Below are 19097 nucleotides of genomic sequence, written 5' to 3'. Positions count from 1 at the left end.
TTGTTTGTTTCTAAACTGTTGGAACGGCTGTTGCATCGCATTCTAATTGTTGCTCCAGCTGAAGTTAGGATGATTCCAGTTGTCAGTATGATAAGTGTCTGGAACTGGTTGTTGCGATCTCTGAAAGCTTCTCACAAACTGAACTGATTCACTGGATATAGCGCATTGCTCTATTGCATGCGAACCTGCACACAGCTCACAAACTCTGGTTACCTAATTAACACCATAGTTAGCCAGAGAATCGATCTTCATAGATAACGCCCATAGTTGAACTGTGATAGCCGTAGCTGTATCCACTTTAAGAACTGCTGCTACCTTGAGTTTTGGCAATCCCTGAGTTGGATACTGATATTCATTAGTAGCCATTAGTTTAATTAGATCATAAGCTTCCTCCTAGCTCTTTGCCTATAATGCTGCACTTGATACTGCGTCGAGCATGGGTCTTCACTGTGCTCCCAAACCGTTATAGAAGCAATTGATGATTATCCAATCAGGCATTCTATGATGAGGACATGTCCTAAGAATCTCCTTATATCGCTCCCAAGCTTCACATAGAGATTCTCCCAATTGCTGCGCAAATTGAGTAAGAGCATTCCTCATTGCAACTGTCTTCGCCATAGGGAAGAATTTAGTAAGAAATTTCTGAGCGAGATCCTCCCAAGTAGTGATAGAACCAGCTGGTAGAGAGTGTAACCAGCTCTTAGCCTTGTCCCTCAGAGAGAATGGAAACAGTCTCAGTGTCACAACATCTTCAGAAACATTATTGAACTTGAAGGTGTCGCAGATCTCGATGAAATCCCTAATGTGCATATTGGGATCTTCCGTTGGAGCACCCCCAAACTGGACTGAATTCTACACCATCTAAATTATGCCAGGCTTGATCTCAAATGTATTAGCTGCGATAGCTAGCCTGACAATGCTAGATTTAATGTCATTGATATTCTGTTGAGAATAATCCATCAAAGCTTTCGGATTTGCTACCGGTTCTCCCATTGCAATGATAACTAGAGTACCTGAAACACACGACTAAAGTAAACCTTATAAGTAAGAGAGTCCGAGTTAGTGAACTTTAACGACCACTGATGTCAAGCAGATAAACTAAAAATTAATACCGAGTCCCCGGCACCGGCGCCAAAAACTTGTTAGGGCGAAAACACGCGCTAAAATTACACGCAAGTATACGCGTTCGCAAGTAGTATATGATATTAATTAGATTCGTTCCCACAGAGACTCTTTTTAGTTAACTTAAGAATATTCACCTATGCAACAATGGTATGGCTATCGCTCAATGTTAAGACAATAACAAGTTGAGTTATTTATAACTAAAATTTAACTAATATGCAATTAACTAAGAAAAAAAGTGATTTAATTAACTATATGAGATAAACATGGGATTCTAACTTCATTACTACTTCATTCAAATTTATTGTTCTTAACCTTAGCATGCAATGGTGATGACAACTAATCAAATAACACGAAACTTATAAATGACAACTTTCGTTGTACGAATACCCTACTACCAGACATCCACAAAAGAGATAGGTACTGAATAGACACCAATTATGTTGAGACCCTATATGTCTATAGAATTTGACAACATAAATGTTTAATGAACAGGTTATCTATCGTGCTTACATAGGGCAAGTAAGATGGTTAAAATTACCTACGAATCATGCATAATAAATACATGAACCTATGCTAGCATGGCAAGTTCTAAATCTCTATATTCACTTTCACTTCAATAAAGATTAACACACTATCTTATATATTAGCTACACACATAAGATGAATAAACACAACCAATACTATGATATCAATCAATCATCACATACCAAGATATTAAAACAAATTAAATATATAAATCCATAAGTAAATCCGTTAGAACCCCACGACAACGATTAGTTCATAACCGAACTCATCATCACCGTGGGTTCCGATAAAAGCATGGTATAATAAACTAAGCCTTTATAAACTAAATAAAATTACAAAGTATCTAATCAAGAGTAATAGGTTCAACAAACAAGAAAACTAGCATTCAAGATTACAACTGAATCAAAGAATCACAAGTAAAACCAAGCTTTTCTTCTCCTTCATTGTATTTGTGCTCCTAGGTATTCTCGCTGTCTTCTCCTGAGTCTCCTTTTTATTAAAACATATTTTTTACCGAGTATTTATAGGCTTCTAACAGATCCGGGCTTCAAAATATCAGAATTGTAGTCAAAATAGGATTCTGTAAAAAAAGCACCGGCATGGCCGCCCCGCATAATAGAGCGGGCACGCTGGCTTCCTGCCAAATCGGTGCGGCCGCTCCCAAGAGTAGCGCGGCCGCCCTGACCTTCTGGATTTTTGTTCCTTTTCTTGTTTCTTCTGTAACTTGAGTTTCGTCTGTCATAATTTGGCGATCCAATAGTCCACGCGAAGCTCTCGAGATCCTTTACAATTTGGGAATGGATTTGACTTCAAATTCTTGGCTCTTTTCAGAATATATTCAATAAAAATTCCATTCTTCCTCCAACTAGTTCCTGTAATGCAATATTAGAAAAACATATCAAAACTACCAACAACTTGAGTCCAAAACACCAACTTAAGCTTGTAATGAAGCGTTCCAAGTAGATATAAAATCCACTTATCAGGTTGTTTCTGTTTCCTTAAGAACATGATGTTCTTAAGAGGAGTTAGTGTTGAGATGATGGTATGGTGATTGTTGATGGTTGGTTAGTGATTTAGAGTGTATACGAAACTCGGATTGTAATCGTGACACCGTTAAAATGAACGAAACGTAACTATACATTTTTTGCAGAGTTACATAAAGTTTAAATTGTACTTTCTTGAAACATAATACTTTATTATGATAGACAATGTTATGAGGATCTTTTAGGCGCTTTAATCGCTTAATTTTAATTTAACGATCAAAAGTTATGACCGTTTTAGTAAAAACGATTTACGCGATAAAAAACCGCTACAAATTAAAAACTTTAGTAATAGAAATGATCAACTTACAAATATTTAAAAATCATGAAATTTTTAAAGAGAGTAAGAAATAAAGTTTATTAATGGCCATTTTCAAGTGAAAATATGGATTTTTCAATTTTATAAAAATGTCGGAGACGAGACCGCGCGTATAGAAACCCTTAAGAATCGCGAGCGGAGACGAGGGTCGAAACGTAAAAGGCATTAATGAACATAAGGGATTTAAAAAAGAAACCAAATATGATGAGTAGTTGTAATTATTGGAATATAAGAGTAAACTGAGTTGCGTGGACGATTAATTAGTATTGCGTATGTACAAGTAGCAATAAATACGAACGGGATCTAACGAAATGAAATTGTTTATCATAGATTTCCGGGCGGACCCTAGAGCACCCTCCACTTTAAAATACCCAGGATAGTTTACGAACCCGACTCCATATACTGTTGTGTTGTGAAAAGTTGTTTTACTATCTTTCGCACAAATGTCATGCTTGCCATGATAATAGCATTTTGAGTTTTTGCGCATCAATAACGATTGTGTTACGATGTATATATCGTAAAATATTTTAGCGCTACCATAAGCGTGATGTATAAATCATAAGACCGAGAGTCGGTCGGAGTTATAAAATGAAAACCTGAGAACTTCCCGGTGATGTTTTAGACGATCAAAAGTCCGTACTTATTTTATTCCAAGTGATTCGATGTCCACTTGCGAAGTATTAAATACCTCGAATTTATTTAAAACAATTCCAAAGGTCGTATTCCCTCAACTATATTTAATTACTCGAAAAATGAATAGTATTTCAAATATTCATTTAATATAGGAGAAGTATTCTCCAACAATTATTTATTTCAAACTCGATTAATTATATTATTAAAGATTACTTTAATTATTTAAACATAAATTAATTGAGGAATATCATTTCAAATATTCTTTTAAAATATAATTATTTGAGGTTTATTATTTAATAAATATTATTTAAATATTAAATATTTATTAAATGATTTAATATGATTTAAAATTCATAAAACCTATTTTAAAATATTTTTTGAAGATTCAGAAAATCATTCTAACTATTTCGGATCGTCGAAAATATTATCTCCACGTAGTTTTAAATATTTTGACTAATAATTTCAAAAAGAAACTCCCCCTTAAATACTTATCTGTTGACAACGGTCAACTCACATTATCTTAGTGCTTCCTTCGAAATTTCTGGAAGTACATATATATATCAAAACGAGATGAGTTGTGCCTATCAACAAGCAAATCGCTTGGAGAAATTCGATGCGGTTCGAGTTCTTGAGATATGATAGGATTTGTTAAAGGATAAGGGACGGGTAGAGATCTAGTACTTCGTGTATTGGGGAGACTGCGAGTACCATGAGAGACGGTACCATGTGTACCTAAGGACCTGCGAAGTGTGTGTATACCCAAAATAGGACACATAGCCCGTATGCGGCCAGGGTGATAACAAGGAGTTTGGACGTCATCCTTCTACTAATAGAAAAGGTTACTAATTTCTATCTTATGACTGATCATCGTAAGTGGTGGCTCCTATGAATGTCCTATATTCTTCCAATTGGAATTGTGATGCAATACCGTAACCCAAGCCTAGGTGTTGGGTTTAACATTAAGGTATTTGCAGGCTAATAAGTCAACAAAAAAAATATTTTTGAAAGAAGATGTGTATCACCGAGAAGAACTATTTTTAAATAAACATATTTATCGTATATGGAATCATACATGAATTTCTCATATAGTCTTTTCATACTGTACTTTATTATACTGGGCATTATAGCTCACACTTATTTTCTTAAATTGACACAACACAACAGTGAATAACGATGCCTATCATGAAACTCACGACCAAGAAATGGGTAGGAAATGGCCAGTTATTCCGTAGGATGTTTGGTGCATTACCCTAGGTAGATCGAATAAGTTGGATTGGGTTTCGGTTATTTTTAGTGCGGCTTGTTTATAAGTAAGACTTATGTAAGATAATAAGTAAGAAGCGTATATTCTGGTGTTAAAATATATCAAAGCATACCGATTGTTCCGGTTGCTAAGCGATGGACTGGATAATGATATTTTAGGATTGAGTGTGTCTTAATCCTGAGGACCGGGATATGACTGGTGCCTCGACATGGGCCGTAGTGCCACTGGATCTATATATTGAGATATAGATCTGCATTATATTCTGACTGATCAGCAGAATATAGATGCGAACTTGTGTCCAGTTTAGTTCAATTGTACTCGCCAGTAATGGCCTTCTTTCTATTCTCGTGGGGTTATATCTTTGCAGATATACCCGGGATTACGGATTCATTTAAAATACTTTAACACTGTTTATATTTTGTGGACTTGTAGAGCAAATTTTTGGCTCACCCTTTTTGTTGTTATTCACCTTATTATTTTCAGTTAAAAAGGAATATGAAACCCATCAAGACTCGAGTGGTAAAGAAGCGGGTCAAGCCTCGGGATCCTCTCATACCCAAGGTGTTGATCCCAATCCAGGAAGAAAGCTTTAAGTTTCCCGAACAGGTGGAGTGTTGATAGATAGTGTGTGTGTTTGAATAAAAATGAATTTAGTTTAAAACTGGTTAGACAATTGTTTGTAATAAAGAGAGTTTGTGAGAATTTGAACTTGGTTTGTAATAAAAGTAGATAGTGGTTCTTATTTTCATACTTCAACCTAAAAAGATCCTGGTTAGTGTTAAAGGGGTTTAATTTCATTTCTTTATTAATTGTTAATCAGATTATACAAGTATGGTGATTTGCTAGTAACCCGAGACTTATACCCCGGGTCTGGAGGGCGTTACAGGTTTGGCATCAGAGTTGTAGATTTGGTCCCTAAAAACAAGAACATTAGGATTAAGATAAGATAGGGAGATCACATAAAATAGGAATAGTAAATAGGGAGATTAGTGTTAGGATTTAGGTCAGATTAGATTAGAAAGTATAAATCTTAGGATTGTTTAGTGACCTTTCTTTTCTTTGGTATAATATCAGATGGCATCTTCTGGTTATTCTGCATCTTCTGAGAGGGCAGTCATCGGGCCAGTAGCACCAGTTATACCTCCAGTATCTGAGTACATTTTTCCTTCTCTACCACCTCCACCACCATTGCCACAGGAGCCGGTACCACCAGTACAGGGGGTACAGGGGATAGTTCATGACCCCATATAGATGTTTGATCCATTTGAGTTCGTTGAGCCGATGGTTCCTTTACCAGTGGAACATCAGTTTATACCGGAGGTTGAGCAGGAGTTACCACCACCACCATTGTTACCTCCTATACCAGTGCATGCCCCAGAACCGGATGTGTTTCAGATGATTCCAGTCGAGGGGATGGGAGAGCATGATGTGGATCTACAGTTAGGTTTACCACAGCAGGGTACAGGTATACCGAGGGTTCCGTCACAGGAGTCAGTAGGTCAGGTTGCACAGCCGCATATGGTACCATATCATGAGTACAAGATTATAAGGGATGATGTGGAGTATTGGCGGGCACAGTGTCGAGAGATCGTGTATACGTTTGACCAGAGGGACAGAGGACCATTAGCGGCCTACAGCCGGATTACTATATGAGACAGCGATTGCAGTCAGTGTTGATGAGTGCCACTTGGGAGCTTGATGATTTGACCCATGAGGGACCAACTTCTTTCGCAGAGTTCTACAGGATATTCCGCTTGGCACAGACCTTGGTCCAGGCACTTAGAGAGGAGCTTAGGCATATTCCGCCTGGGTTTTGAGACAGTGATGATTTTGAGACAGTGACTTCAGAATACAGATGTATATAGAGGCAGCATAGTATAACCTAGTGAGTAGTGTGTATGTGTGTACTAGTAGTTTAACCTGTAGTAGTAGTTTAACCTGTAGTAGTAGTTGACCTGTAGTGGTAGTATGACTTGTAGCCGGAGTGATTACCGGTAGCACAAGACTTTTTGTATCAAGCATTTACACCTGAGGCTGGTGTCACATATATATAAGATGAACTTTTTCAAATTTCTTTTATTTAAATTTTAGTCTTTACAGTTTTACAGCATTTACTTTCACTTTATTGTTTTACAACTTCTCATGTTGTAATTCCTTTTGAAAAAAACAGAGAGAATAATCATTTTATTTAACTGCTTACATTTCCAATTTTTATATTCAGTAACTGTTTTTTTATTTAAATCATGTTATTAATACAAGATAAATTGTTTTCTTACCTACTGTCAATTGTTTATTAAACTGTTAAAGAAATATCACCTGTTTTATTATCAGAAGATGATGGCACCAAAAAGAAAGATTAGGGTTGAGACCTCTAACAGCAATTCGGAAGGTCAAACTAATGAAACCATGAACCAAATGTTCCATCTGATGCAACAATAGATGGTCATGATGCAGCAGCAGATGCAGCATCAACAACAACAAATACAACAACAAATATTACAGCAGCCACCTCGTTCTGAGCCTCAATTACCACCAACATTACCTGTTGTTACTTTTAAGCAGTTTCAGTCAGTTAAACCTCCAGGATTTGAAGGGTCTATTGATCCTATTAAGGCTACTACCTGGTTAAAAGAAATAGAGAAAGCGTTTGCACTAGTAAAGATAAGTGAAGACTAGAAGACTGATTTTGCTAGCTATTTATTGAAAGGAGAGGCAAATTATTGGTGGGAATCTAAAAAGGCTTTAGAGGGTGAAGATGTGATTGCGTGGGATAGGTTTAAAGAATTGTTTTTATAAAAGCATTTTCCTCGCTATGTGAAGAACCAAATGCAGATTAAGTTTTTAGAACTGAAGTAGGGAAATATGTTTGTGGCAGAGTATGAAGCCAAATTTACTGAGTTGGCTAGGTTTCTCCCAGAACAGGTTGATACTGAAGAAAGCTAGTTCAGAGATTTCAAGAAGGATTACGACCATGGATTCGTGGCCAAGTTGCAGTTTTTGAATTAGCAATGTATACCGCCGTAGTCCAGAAAGCTTTGATTATTAAAGGGGAAAGTTAAAGATCTCAGCAAGACAAAGGACAGGGAAGTTTCCAAGACCACTCCAGTAGAAAGCCGGGATTTCAAGCCCAGACAAATTTAAATTTTAAAAGGATAGGACAAGGTACAAAGAAAACAGGTAATCGTTTCCAAGCCCCCAGTCAGCAGGGAATGACCAGAGTTCCAATGCCGTACTGCAAGACATGTAATCGAAAACATACCGGCGTATGTATAAAAAGGGATGTGACGTGTTATCAATTTAAGCAGAAAGGGCATTATTCTAACGAATGTCTAACGGGAAAGATAACAGAAATTACTTGCTTCCAGTGTGGAAAGAAAGGGAATATCGCTAGAAATTGCAAAGGACCAGCTATGGCAGCCAGTGTTCCAAGAGTATTGGCATTACCTCCGCCACCGCCTAATCAACCCAGAGCAAGGACTTTCAACATGATAATAATAGAAGCAGTATAGAGTCCGAGTGTGATCGCAGGTACGATTTTGGTGAATTCCGTAAGTTCAAAAGTATTAATTGATTCTGGAGCTACCCGTTCATTTATTTCTGAAGAATTTCTTGATAAGTTACATTGTGAAATCGAATGGTTGGGCGAGACGTTAATTATAAAATTAGCGAATGACGACCAAGTTCCAGTAGATCGAGTATGTCCTGCGTGTGATGTAGAAATAGCTGGACATCATTTTCTGTAGACTTGATTCCTTTTAAGCTAGGAGAATTCGATATCATTTTGGGAATGGATTGGTTAGCTTGTCATAATGCTCAGATAGATTGCGCGAATAAGAAAGTCAAACTGCGAAATGCGGAAAATTCGACGGTAATATTCAAGGGCGAAAAATAGCGGAAGAAATTTATCACCGTAATGCAGACTAAACGATTGCTTCGACAAGGTTGTGAGGTGTACATAGCTTATGTGTTAAATACTGAGAAATGAAGTCCTAAAATAGAAGACATTCCAGTTGTAAGTGAATATCCGGACGTCTTTCCAGATGAGCTTACAGGGTTACCGCTAGATCGAGAAATCGAGTTTATGATTGATCTAACACCAGGCACATAACCAGTTTCAAAAGCTCCATATCGAATGGCTCTAGTTGAGATGAAGGAATTGTCAACACAACTGCAAGATCTTCTAGACCGAGGCATCATACGACCCAGTTTATCTCCATGGGGTGCATCGGTGTTGTTCGTAAAGAAGAAGGACGGCAGCATGCGATTATGCATTGACTATCGGGAGTTGAATAAGATCACCATTAAGAACAAGTATCCACTACCGAGAATCGATGATTTATTCGATCAGTTAAAAGGAGCCGCATGATTTTCGAAGATAGATTTGCGATCAGGCTATCATCAATTGAAGATTAAAGCCGAAGACATTCCCAAAACTGCGTTTCGTACGAGATATGGGCATTACGAGTTTCTGGTAATGGCATTCGGTTGAACCAATGCGCCAGCAGCATTCATGGACCTGATGAACAGAGTATTCAAGAGGTATTTGGACAAATTTTTGATTGTATTCATTGATGACATCTTGATTAACTCAAGGATAGAAAAAGAGCATGCCGAACACTTGAGGATAGCTTTGGAAATTCCGAGGAAAGAGCAACTGTATGCGAAATTCTCAAAATGTGAATTCTGGTTAAAGGAAGTACAATTTCTAGGGCATATCATCAGTAGAGAAGACATCCAAGTCGATCTAGCGAAGATTGAAATGGTGTTAAATTAGAAAAGACCAAAAACACCGACAGAAGTTCGAAGTTTCTTGGGATTGGCAGGATATTATAGAAGATTTGTTAAAGATTTTGAGAAAATAGCAACGCCGTTGACCAAGTTAACTCGAAAAAGTGAAAAGTTTGTATGGAATGATAAATGTGAAGAAAGTTTCCAAGAATTGAAGAATCGGTTGGTAACCGCACCGGTACAGGTATTGCCAGACGAGCAAGGGAATTTCGTCATTTACAGCGACACTTCGTATCACGGGTTAGGATGTGTATTGATGCAGCACGGTAACGTCATCGCATATGCTTCGAGACAACTTAAACCTCATGAACAAAAATATCCTACGCATGACCTGGAATTAGCAGCAATCGTATTTGCATTAAAGCTTTGGAGACACTATCTCTACGGTGAAAAATGTGAAATCTACACAGATCATAAAAGTCTGAAGTATATCTTCACGTAAAAGGAACTAAACATGCGTCAACGTCGATGGCTGGAATTGATTAAAGATTATGATGTTACGATCATCTATCATTCAGGAAAAGCAAATGTTGTGGCAGATGCGCTGAGCAGAAAAGAAATATTGAATTTGTTAACTTCATTAGAAGAATTAGCTAAGGAATTCGACAAATTGAAAATCGAAATTCGTATTCCCAATGAATCTGTAGAAGCCATTTACACTATGACTTTCCAACCGGAATTGCTAGAGAAGATTCGCCGCTGTCAAGAAGAAGTGATGAGTCAAGATGACGACCTAACGGGAGAAGAGATTACAACTTAGAAGGATAATGAAGGAATTTTACGCTTTGCATCGAGAATCTGGATCCCTAATGTGACCGAACTAAAAGAAGAGATATTGCGAGATGCGCACTGTTCGAAATATTCCATTCATCCAGGAAGCACAAAAATGTATCGCGATCTGAAAGAAAACTTTTGGTGGCCGAATATGAAGAAGAAAATAGCAGAATGGGTAAGTAAATGCTACTCCTGCCAGAGAGTCAAAGCGGAACATCAACGTCCGAGCGGATTATTACAACCGTTAGATATTCCAGAATGGAAATGGGAACATTTAGCGATGGATTTTGTGGTAGGACTACCAAGGACTAAAGCAAATCATGATGCGATATGGGTGATTGTGGATAGACTCACGAAGTCGGCACATTTTCTACCGATTAACGAAAGATTTTCCCTCGACAAGCTAGTGCACATGTATCTCAAGGAAATTGTGATGCGACATGGAGTTCCGATATCTATCGTGTCTGATCGAGATCCTCATTTCAACTCAAGATTTTGGAGACAATTTCAAGAGTGTCTCGGAACAAAATTAAACATGAGTACCGCTTATCATCCGCAAACCGGTGGGCAAAGTGAAAGAACTATCCAAACCATTGAAGACATGCTACGAGTTTGTGCGATTGATTTTGAAGGCAGTTGGGATGAGCATTTACCTTTGGTGGAATTTTCTTACAATAACAGCTACCACGCAAGCATTGGAATGCCACCATACGAAGCATTATACGGAAGGAAATGCAGATCACCAGTACATTGGGATGAAGTTGGAGAACGCAAGATTTTGGGTCCAGAATTAATCCAACAGACGAAAGAAAAGATTGAACTTATTCAAAAATGACTCGATGCAGCACAAAACAGGCAACGCAAATATGCAGACCAAGCAAGGAAGGATATAGACTATCAGGAAGGAGAAAACGTATTACTCAAAATATCACCATGGAAAGGATTGACCAGATTTGGCAACAAGGGTAAATTGAAACCATGATACGTCGGACCATTTAAATTTTGAAGAAAGTGGGAAAAGTTGCGTACGAATTAGCTTTACCGCCTCATATGCAACATATTCATAATGTGTTTCACGTGTCAATGCTTAAGCGATATAATCCTGATTCTAGGCATGTAATAGAGTATGACCCGATAGATATCCAACCTGATTTGTCTTTTATAGAATAGCCGGTAAAAATTTTAGATCGGCGAGAAAAAGTGTTGAGAAATAAGTCTGTATTTCAAGTGCGAGTGTTGTGGAGAAACCTTATGGTTGAATAATCAACCTGGGAACTCTAGAGTGAGATGTTAGAGAAATATCCTCATCTGTTTTCATAAAAGATTCTGAGGACAGAATCCTATTAAGGGGAAAGGATGTAACGACTGGGAAATTTACGTCTGTATTATATCATAAATATAATAAATTATGTGTATTAATGTGTCATTTATGTGTAATTATCTGTCAAATCCTAATTGTTACGTGTTACGTGCATTCTGTGTCATTTCTGTATTTTTAAGATATTTTTCAGATATTCTATTTTGCATTCATCGCTTTCATTTCAAACGTTTTACGACCCGAACCATGATATTAAAGCCAGTATTTCAAATAAAATAATGGGCCTTATTTTTCATCAAACGGCCTTTTCCATCGCATTATTCTGAACATCTAGATATTTTATAAATTTTCTCGTTTTACGAAAAATGATTTTTCCGGGCCCCATTGGGTGTTAAAAACCCCACAAAAATCACACTTTTATTTTTATAAAATTATAGGACTTTCATTTATATTATTTCCTTGGATTTTTGTAATATGCACAATTTCTGGGAAATTTTGGCATATATATTGCATATATAAAATATTTATAAATTAAATTTTAATACTCAAAAATTATAAAAATTAGGGTCAAATATTTTTATTTGATGTATAATTAGCCCCTTCATTTTATTTAGGAGTATTAATTTTACTACTATAAATAGCCTAATTAATTATAATTAACAAATCGGTAAAATTCAGAAAAATACAAAAATTCTCTGTAATTCGGGTCGGGAAGAACATGGTCGGGTCGAGAATTCAAGCCGTGATTTTGAGCAGATTACAGTACTAAATCAATCAGTTCGAGTATCCAAATCGAAGGTTTTGATCTGTTCTTTTCATTTTTAGCATCAATTTCACATTTTAATTCGTAATTTTTGATTTTCAAATTCTAGGGTTTATGTTCGAATTAGGACTTTTTGATTGCAGGGTTATTTTGATGTTATGATGATTAATATAGCTTTGTTAGATAATTTACAGTTGATTCATGGTGTTTAATTGAACGAACGATGTCTGTATAGTGATTCACGATTTCTAGGGTTTATGTCAGATTTTCAAATCACAACTCGATGATTTCTGTGCATATTTGATTCTTGATATGTTAGGGCTTTGATTGTATGTGTTCATAGCTTTAATTTCCACTATAGAACGTTGAGTTTGGTTTACAGAATCAAAAGATAGGATTTTGGCCGGAGTTGAGTTTGATTTTGATCGAAGATGAAGTTTTAGGGATGTTTTTGGTTTGTTTTGGCCGGGAACAGATTGGGGTAGTTGCCAGGAATTGAAAACCTGTGAAAAACGAACCAAACGGTTCAGTTTTTGGCCTGAAAATGGCTCACCGGAATCTGCACCGGTGGCCGGATTCTGGGCAAAATCTGGGGTGTTCTTCACGACCCGGATTTTGACCCGTTGACCCGTTCAGATTACCCGGTTTTAATCTGAATTGTCAGATGTTTGATTTCTGACATCTGTTTCTGGATTTTAATTTTTATTTTATTTTTATTAATTTTAAAAATCAGATTTATTTATTTTATAAATTGATTAATTAATTATTTAATTAATTGATTTATATTATAAATAATTCTGAATTATTTTCTAAAAATCAGATTAAATTATATTCTTTATTATTTATTATTTATTTATTATTTATGAACTATTTATTAATTATTTAAAAATGATTAATTATTTTGATAATTAATCAAATAATTTCCAATAAATCATAATAAATTCATTTTAATTCCAAAAATTATAGAAAAATCATTTTTAATTCTGATTTTTTTAAATAATTATTTAAAACTTATTTTTGAGTTTTAAAAATTAGTAATAATTATTTATAATGAATAATAAATTGAAATATCAGTGTTTAATTGATAATAATTAAACCGTTAGTCCGATTCGAGTGAAACGAAAGCCTGTTGACTCAGAAAAATGAATTCTTTTCATTAAAAATAAAATATTAAAGTTTAATTTCTTCTAGAAATTAGTTGAATTTGTTACTTGTTTGATTATCAGTCAAAATGTGTGCCAAGACGAGTCCGAAAAATGGGAAACGAGTCCGAAAAATGTGTGCCAATCAGCGAGTCGATTTTTGGTTCTAAAAATTATTTTAACTATATAAATGATTATGTGCTTATGTGCTTATGTGTATTACGTGGTTAATTGAGTCTTATTGCTAATACGTAATACATGAGTCAGTCGTAAGCGCATGGGTAGACATTAGGAACGATGTGAAATCGATTCAAGATACAATTGAAGTACAAAATGACTTAACCAGTCTATTATGCTAACAGAAGCTAAGCCAGCAAGGCAAGTCAAGTAGCTGATAGAAAAAATTGATCTAATTGCAGTGCGTCACGCAGAAGGCGAGTTTTTCCCCTATTCTATTTTCAGAATAGTGACATTTCTTCAGATGCTTATCACTGTTGCACTCTTTTGATTCTTGTTCTTACTCATTGATACACACTTGTTATTCCTTTGTTCATATTTCATTGGTGATACATTGAGATTGATATATTCTGGTGTTTAGAATATATCAAAGCATACCGATTGTTCCGGTTGCTAAGCGATGGACTGGATAATGATATTTTGGGATTGAGTGTGTCTTAATCCTGAGGACCGGGATATGACTGGTGCCTCGACATGGGCCGTAGTGCCTGGGTACCCGACTGGATCTATATATTGAGATATAGATCTGCATTATATTCTGACTGATCAGCAGAATATAGATGCGAACTTGTGTCCAGTTTAGTTCAATTGTACTCGCCAGTAATGGCCTTCTTTCTATTCTCGTGGGGTTATATCTTTGCAGATATACCCAGGATTACAGGTTCATTTAAAATACTTTGACACTGTTTACATTTTGTGGACTTGTTGAGCAAATTTTTTGGCTCACCCTTTTTGTTGTTATTCACCTTATTATTTTCAGTTAAAAAGGAATATGAAACCCATCAAGACTCGAGTGGTAAAGAAGCGGGTCAAGTCGCGGGATCCTCTCATACCCAAGGTGTTGATCCCAATCCAGGAAGAAAGCTTTGAGTTTGCCGAACAGGTGGAGTGTTGATAGATAGTGTGTGTGTTTGAATAAAAATGAATTTAGTTTAAAACTGGTTAGACAATGGTTTGTAATAAAGATAGTTTGTGAGAATTTGAACTTGGTTTGTAGTAAAAGTAGATAGTGGTTCTTGTTTTCATACTTCAACCTAAAAAGATCCTGGTTAGTGTTAAAGGGGTTTAATTTCATTTCTTTATTAATTGTTAATCAGATTGTACAGGTTTGGTGATTTGCTAGTAACCCCAGACTTATACCCCGGGTCTGGAGGGCGTTACATGTACCGGTACTATTTGTTAAGAAAAAGGATAAAAGCATGAGATTATGTATTGACTGTCGGAAGCTCAACAAGTTTACTATCAAGAACAAGTATCCATTACCTCGAATGGACGATTTGTTTGACCAGCTGAAAGGAGCCAAGTATTTCTACAAGATTGATTTGAGATCCGAATATCACCAATTGAAGATTAAACCTGAAGATGTACCAAAGACAGCTTTTAGAACAAGGTATGGTCATTATTAATTTTTAGTGATGTCTTTTGGATTGACCAATGCCCCAACAACATTTATGGACTTGATGAACATAATTTTCTAGGAATATTTGGACAAGTTTGTCAATGTGTTAATAGACGATATTTTGATCTACTCAAAGTCAACAGAAGACCATGCGGGGCATCTAATGATATCTATGGAATTTTTGAGAAAGGAGAAGTTGTATGCTAAATTTTCAAAGTGTGAGTTTTGGCTACAGGAAGTTCAGTTCTTAGGATACATAGTCAGTAGTGAAGGAATCAAAGTGGACCCAGCGAATATTGAAGCTGTTATGAATTGGGAAAGACCAAAAACACCAATAGAAGTGAGAAGTTTCTTAGGATTGGCAGGATATTATCAAAGATTTGTTCAAGATTTCTCAAAGATTGCGACGCCTTTAACGAAGCTTACTAGGAAAATGAGAAGTTTATATGTAAAGAGAAATGTGAAGAAAGTTTTCAAGAATTGAAGAAAATATTGATCACGACACCTGTTTTGTCACTATCAGACGATCGAGAATTTTTTTACTATATAGTGATGTTTCTCATAAGGGATTAGGTTGTGTTTAGATGCAGCATGATAAGGTAATTGCATATGCGTCTAAACAAATGAAACCTCATGAGCAGAAGTATCCTACTCATGACTTGGAACTAGTGATAATATTATTCGCTTTGAAGATTTGGAGACACTATCTATATGGAGAAAGATGTGAGATTTATACGGATCATAAGAGTTTGAAGTACATATTCACGCAGAAGGAACTTAATATGAGACATCAAAGATGGTTAGAATTGATAAAGGACTATGATTGTGCAATTAACTATCAGACAGAAAAAAAAAATATAGTGGCAGACGCGTTAAGCAGGAATGAGAGATTGAACGTGTTGACAGTACCTGGAGAGTTATATAAGGAATTTCAAAAAAATGAATTGGAAGTCAGAGCTTGCAAGCTTAATGAAGCAAAGATGTATAGTATGACTTTACAGCCAGAGTTGTTAGAGAATATAAAGAAATGCCAAGAAGAAATAATGGATCAGGATATCAATTGTTTGGTAGAAAAAGAGTTATGCACTCAGAAAGATGATCAAGGTATTCTCAGATTTTCTTCCAGAATTTTGGATTCCACCAGTGACAGAGTGAAAGAATGAAATTCTACAGGAAGCTCACAATTCAAAGTATTCTATCCATCTAGGGAGTACCAAGATGTATAGAGATTTAAAAGAGAATTATTGGTGGCCATACATGAAAAGAGAAATTACGGAATGGGTTAGCAAATGTTATACATGTCAAAGAGTCAAGGCGGAGCATTAGAGACCAAGTGGATTATTGCAACCGTTAGAGATACCAGAGTGGAAGTGGGAGCATATTGCTATGGAATTTATAGTCGGCTTACCAAGGATGAAAGAGAACCACAACGCCATTTGGGTTGTAGTGGGCAGGCTAAGTCAGCTCATTTTCTGCCTATTAATGAAAGAATTTCATTAGATAAGTTGGTTCACATATATTTGAAAGAGATAGTAGTTCGTCATGGAGTCCCTGTGTCTATTATATCTGATCGAGATCCACGATTCAATTCAAGATTTTGGAAAAGTTTTCAGGAATGTTTGGGAACCAGATTAAATATAAGTACAACTTATCATCCACAATCTGACGACCAAAGTGAAAGAACGATTCAGATAATTGAAGACATGTTACGTGTTTTTTCCATTGATTTCAAAGGAAGTTGGGATGAGCATTTTCCCTTAGTGGAATTTGCTTACAATAACAGTTATCACGCCAGTATCAGAATGCCTCCCTATCAAGCTCTTTATGGACGCAAATGTCGATCACCAGTGTATTGGGATGAAGTTGGAGAATGTAAGATACTTGGACCCGAGCTAGTATAACAAACAAAAGAAGTAGTTAAAGTTATTCAGAAAAGATTAATTGCAGCGTAGGATCGTCAAAGGAAATATGCAGATTAATCCAGGTTGGATATGGAATTCGAATTAGTATTGTTGAAAGTATCACCGTGGAAAGGATTGTCTAGATTTGGAAAGAAAAGGAAGGTGATTCCTACGTACGTTGGACCTTTTGAAATTCTGAACCGTGTCGGTAAGGTAGCTTACGAGTTGGCGTTACCCCTACATATGGAGCACATTCATAATATCTTTCACGTGTCAATGCTTAAGAAGTACAATCCAAATTCTAGGCATGTAATCGAGTACTCCTTTCTAACCTAATATGATTATTCTGATTATTTTCCATGTTTTGACTTTTTCAATCCGGAATACGGTTTTACCCATGCGGGTCCCGGCTTTTAATATTCATTTCGGTAAATCGATAAAACCCGTATTCTTGAGAAACGGGATGTTTTGATTAAACTATTATATTAACTTCTTGTAATACGTGTAACCAAAGCGCTGAGACCAAGATCGTATTTACAAAAGGCCTGGTTTTGATAATTATCCCAAACCGGTACCGAATTAGATCTGTTTTATCAATTAAATATTATATTTATATCTTATATGATCCAACGGGGTACCAATATTCCATAAATATAAATAGCCTTTACCGTATTTTATTTTGTACAGATAATCATTTCTATGCAGTAAAAATATATAATTTTCATAGAAAAACCCTAGAATCTATAGTGTTCTTAAGAATCAAACCAAGATTTGAAGGCGTTATTGAAGTCAGATTTTTATGCTCTAGTAACCAAATCAAAGGTCTTGAAGAGTACTTTCAGAATCTGTAAACTATACTACTGTAGAATCAATAGGTATTTTTTTATATTTTTATTTAATTTCGAATTAAATTGGGTTTAATTATGAATTTTTGATTTTTATGTTGTTTGTGTGATTTGATGCTTGCATGTTGTAGATAATTTGATTCAGGTCATTTTGGTATATCATATGTTGAATTTGGAGTTCAATAACATATAGAAAATTAAGTTTGATTCTCGAATTATTGAAATTAGGGTTTGAATATAGTATGAATGTTCTTAATTGATTTTTGGGCGTTTTTGATTCAAGGGTTATTAACTTAATTCGTTTATACCAATAGATAGATCGTTGAAAAAGGAATCGATTGATGTATGTGTGATGAATGGAGATAACTGGAGAGCCTCGCCGGAAACTGGAACGCGGCGGTGCCGAAAGTTTTGATCGGATTTTTCCGGTTGAAATCTTTATCGTTTGTTGATTATGATCCTGCAGATGAGTCCCTGGAGTCGGGGGATCATTCCTTGTAAATCTGAGTTGATTCTGGGTTATGTTTGTTTTTTGCCGGAAAAGCTTTAGACGACGGGAGTCACCGTTAATGGCTTTCCTGACCGTCGCAGGTGAAAAGGGGAGGAAGACGATGGCAAATTGCAGTTTAGCCATCGTTCTTTCCTCACTTTCACAGTTAACCCCCTATACTTGAAAATCTTACAAAAATCATATTTCTGTTTCAAATATTTTTAAAAATTATATTATCCATTTATTTATTTTAATAAAATTGTTTTTAATTATTTAAAGTTTCAAAAAAATTTATTATTTTTATTCTGAAAATTATTTTTAATTCAAAAATAAGTATGAATTAATTAATTAATTAATTTTAGTTAATATTTAATTATTTAATTGGTCAATTAATTTAAATATTAATTGATTAATTGATTTATTTAGTTATTAATTAATTTTAGTTAATTATTTAATTAGATTTAATTATTTCTTTTGATTTAAAAATTCCGAAAAAGTAGTTTCAAGCTTTAAAATATTATTTTAAATTATGTT

At 35.5% G+C, this 19097-nt stretch overlaps 1 non-coding gene across 1 annotated transcript; it reads left to right on the top strand.

Annotated features, from left to right (window-relative positions):
• Window positions 1-496: 496 nt before the first annotated feature.
• LOC141687555 (small nucleolar RNA R71) lies at window positions 497-603 on the top strand. The gene has a single exon (XR_012561050.1). It is a non-coding gene; the product is annotated as a small nucleolar RNA R71 (small nucleolar RNA).
• Window positions 604-19097: the final 18494 nt, after the last annotated feature.

The sequence above is a fragment of the Apium graveolens genome, chromosome 9, assembly GCF_009905375.1.
Source record: "Apium graveolens cultivar Ventura chromosome 9, ASM990537v1, whole genome shotgun sequence".
In the NCBI taxonomy this organism is placed as follows: domain Eukaryota; kingdom Viridiplantae; phylum Streptophyta; class Magnoliopsida; order Apiales; family Apiaceae; genus Apium; species Apium graveolens.
Note: the sequence above shows the minus strand (reverse complement) of the source record. Positions and strands in the feature narration are given on the sequence as shown.